General features: G+C 64.7%; 1 non-coding gene across 1 annotated transcript; it reads left to right on the top strand.

Moving 5' to 3' along the window:
* Positions 1-438: 438 nt before the first annotated feature.
* Positions 439-557, top strand: LOC131866514 (5S ribosomal RNA). Its single transcript, XR_009365120.1, has one exon. It is a non-coding gene; the product is annotated as a 5S ribosomal RNA (ribosomal RNA).
* The last annotated feature ends 3,091 nt before the right edge of the window (positions 558-3,648 follow it).

Raw genomic sequence — 3,648 nt, forward strand, 5'->3', positions numbered from 1 at the left:
GCATCCCGAAACTTGTGTTTTGGTGCTTGATCCCTATTTTGGGTGCCCACCTTGCACCAAGTGCGCACCCGGGGCAAACCGAGCGCCTTGGTGCACCAGGGCAAGATCGAGCGTGCACCCGAGGCGCCCCGAACATGCACCAAGGTGCACTCGGCCCACATGTGAGCGCAGGTCGTTGCGCCCGAGGTGGTGTGTGGGCACCGCGTTGCAGACGGGACACTGCACGCACACGACGCCCCCTCCAGGTGCACGCACGTAGGCCGGGCCGGGTGCACACCCGACGCCCTAGCAAGGTGCGCGCACCCGGGCAGGGCTCACACTTGGCGAACGGGGCGCACTTCGCGAGGGAGGGTGTGCACCTCGACGGGGGTGGGTGGCCGGGGTGGATTCGCACGTGGGTCGCGGTTTGCTAAGTACACACTGCGACAAGCTCATAACGGGTGCGATCATACCAGCGTTAGTGCACCGGATCCCATCAGAACTCCGCAGTTAAGCGCGCTTGGGCCGGAGTAGTACTGGGATGGGTGACCTCCCGGGAAGTCCCGGTGTTGCACCCTTTTTTAGTTTTTCGCCGGGCGTCGCAATGCTATTTGAATAAACCTTTTGCCCGTTTGCGTTCTCGTCGGGGCCGGGCCGGGCCGGGGTGCGCTGCCCGCACTACCGCGCGCGCGGGGGCGACACCGAGCGCGCACCCGAGGCGCCCCGAGCACACAGGCCACGGTGCAACCCGGGCGTTGTGCGCGCACCCCGGTGCGCCCGAGGTGCTGCGCGCGCACCCAGGTGAAATCGGTGTGCACCTCGGCCAGTGCGCGCTCGGTCGAGTCGCACACGTTGGCCAAGGTGCACGGTGATGTTTCTTACTCTAAGGTTCCGCACCAGACGCCCGGGACAGGTGAGCGAAGCTGGGCGGGGCCGGGTGCGCGGCCGGGGCAGGTGCACGCAGCTGGAGAGAGCTTTGGAGCACACTTCGGAGCGCACCAATGATGCGCTCCATTCAAAAGTTTCCTGAAAAGGCAAAAAAAGTTGAGATTATAGAATTTCCCACTTGAGAGATTGTAAAAAAAAAAAATTTAAAATGAAGGAAACGCGGGTGCCAAGGTGTGCGCAGCCCAGCCAAGGTGTGCGCACCAAGGCGCCCACCCTGGCGAAGGTGCACGCAAGGTGCGCACCCGAGGCAAACCGGACAATTAACCCAACTTTCGACTTCGCGCGCACCTTGGAGCGCACTTCGGAGCGCTCCTTGGTGCGCACCAATCTTGGGCACCTCGGAGTGCACCATGGCGCCCACCAAGGTGCGCACCCGGGGCAAACCGAGCTCCGACTTCGTGCGCACCTTGGAGCGCACGAAAGGTGCGCACCATGGCGCCCACCAAGGTGCGCAGCCCAGCCAAGGCGTGCGCATCAAGGTGCGCACCCTGGCGAAGGTGCGCACCCGGGGCAAACCGAGCTCCGACTTCGTGCGCACCTTGGAGCGCACAAAAGGTGCGCAACCCAGCCAAGGTGTGCGCACCCCGGTCAAACCGAGCTCCGAATCGTGCGCACCAGAGGTGCACGCCATCGTGCGCACCTTGGAGCACACTTCGGAGCCCTCCTTGGTGCGCGCCGATGTTGCGCACCTCGGAGCGCACCCGGGGAAAACAATGCAATTAACCCGACTTTCGACTTCGTGGGCACCTCGGAGCGCTCTCGGGTTCGCACCTCGGAGCACACCGAGGTGCGCACCTTTGATGCGCTGCCTTCACCAATTTCCAGAAAAGGCAAGAAAACATTGAGAAGGTGTGCGCACCGAGGTGCCCACCCTGGCGAAGGTGCACGCGAGGTGCGCACCCGGGGCAAACCGGGCTCCGACTTCGTGCACGCCGCACCTTGGAGCACACTTCGGAGCGCTCCTTGGTGCGCACCAGGGCGCGCAACCCAGCCGAGGTGCCCACCCCGGCGAAGGTGCACGCGAGGTGCGCACCCGGGGCAAACCGGGCTCCGACTTCGTGCACGCCATGGTGCCCACCGCGGCGAAGGTGCACGCGAGGTGCGCACCCGGGGCAAACCGGGCTCCGACTTCGTGCACGCCGCACCTTGGAGCACACTTCGGAGCGCTCCTTGGTGCGCACCATGGTGCCCACCAGGGCGCGCAACCCCGCCGAAGGTGCACGCGAGGTGCGCACCCGGGGCAAACCGGGCTCCGACTTCGTGCACGCCGCACCTTGGAGCACACTTCGGAGCGCTCCTTGGTGCGCACCATGGTGCCCACCAGGGCGCGCAACCCCGCCGAAGGTGCACGCGAGGTGCGCACCCGGGGCAAACCGGGCTCCGACTTCGTGCACGCCATGGTGCGCACCGCGGCGAAGGTGCGCACCCGGGGCAAACCGGGCTCCGACTTCGTGCACGCCGCACCTTGGAGCACACTTCGGAGCGCTCCTTGGTGCGCACCAGGGCGCGCAACCCAGCCGAGGTGCCCACCCCGGCGAAGGTGCACGCGAGGTGCGTACCCGGGGCAAACCGGGCTCCGACTTCGTGCACGCCGCACCTTGGAGCACACTTCGGAGCGCTCCTTGGTGCGCACCATGGTGCCCACCAGGCCGCGCAACCCAGCCAAGGTGTGCGCACCAAGGTGCACGCGAGGTGCGCACCCGGGGCAAACCGGGGTCCGACTTCGTGCACGCCGCACCTTGGAGCACACATCGGGGCGCTCCCGGGTTCGCACCGGCGTTGCGCACCGTGGTGGGCACCTCGGAGCACACCAAGGTGGGCAGCGAGGTGCGCACCTTTGATGCGATGCCTTCACTAATTTCCATAAAAGGCAAAAAAAAAACGAGATTTTAAAATTTCCGTTTTGAAAGATAGTGAGAAAAAGGGAATGCTGGTGCCATCTTGAGCCCGCCCTGGTGCGCAGCCCAGCCAAGGTGTGCGCACCAAGGTGCCCACCCTGGCGAAGGTGCGCGCCCGGGCAATTAACCCAACTTCCAACTTCGCGCGCGCCAGGGTGGGAGCGCACCCAACAACCGGGCCTGGGAAGAGCCAATGCGAGAAACCCCACCAAACGCTCTGACAAAAAAAGAGGGGGCGCTCCAGTAACCCCGCTTCGGAGCGCACCCTGGGCAAACCCAGCCAAGGTGCCCACCCCGGCCAAGGTGCAGGCGAGGTGCGCACCCGGGGCAAACCGGGCTCCGACAACGTGCACGCCGCACCTTGGAGCACACTTCGTAGCGCTCCCGGGTGCGCACCTCAGAGCACACCAAGGTGGGCAGCGAGGTGCGCACCTTTGATGCGCTGCCTTCACTAATTTCCAGAAAAGGCAAAAAAAAAAGGAGATTTTAAAATTTCCGTTTTGAAAGATAGTGAAAAAAACGGAACGCGCGTGCCATCTTGAGCCCGCCCTGGTGCGCAGCCCAGGTAAGGTGCCCACCCTGGCAAAGGTGCGCACCCGGGCAATTAACCCTACTTCCGACTTCGTGCGTGCCAGGGTGGCAACCGGGCCTCGGAAGAGCCAATGCGAGAAACCCCACCAAACGCTCCGACAAAAAAAGAGGCGGCGCTCCAATAACCCCGCTTCGGAGCGCAGCCGGGGCAAACCCAGCCAAGGTGCCCACCCCGACGAAGGTGCACGCGAGGTGCGCACCCGGGGCAAACCGGGCTCCGACAACGTGCACG

The sequence above is a fragment of the Cryptomeria japonica genome, unplaced genomic scaffold (genome assembly GCF_030272615.1).
Source record: "Cryptomeria japonica unplaced genomic scaffold, Sugi_1.0 HiC_scaffold_148, whole genome shotgun sequence".
In the NCBI taxonomy this organism is placed as follows: Eukaryota; Viridiplantae; Streptophyta; class Pinopsida; order Cupressales; family Cupressaceae; genus Cryptomeria; species Cryptomeria japonica.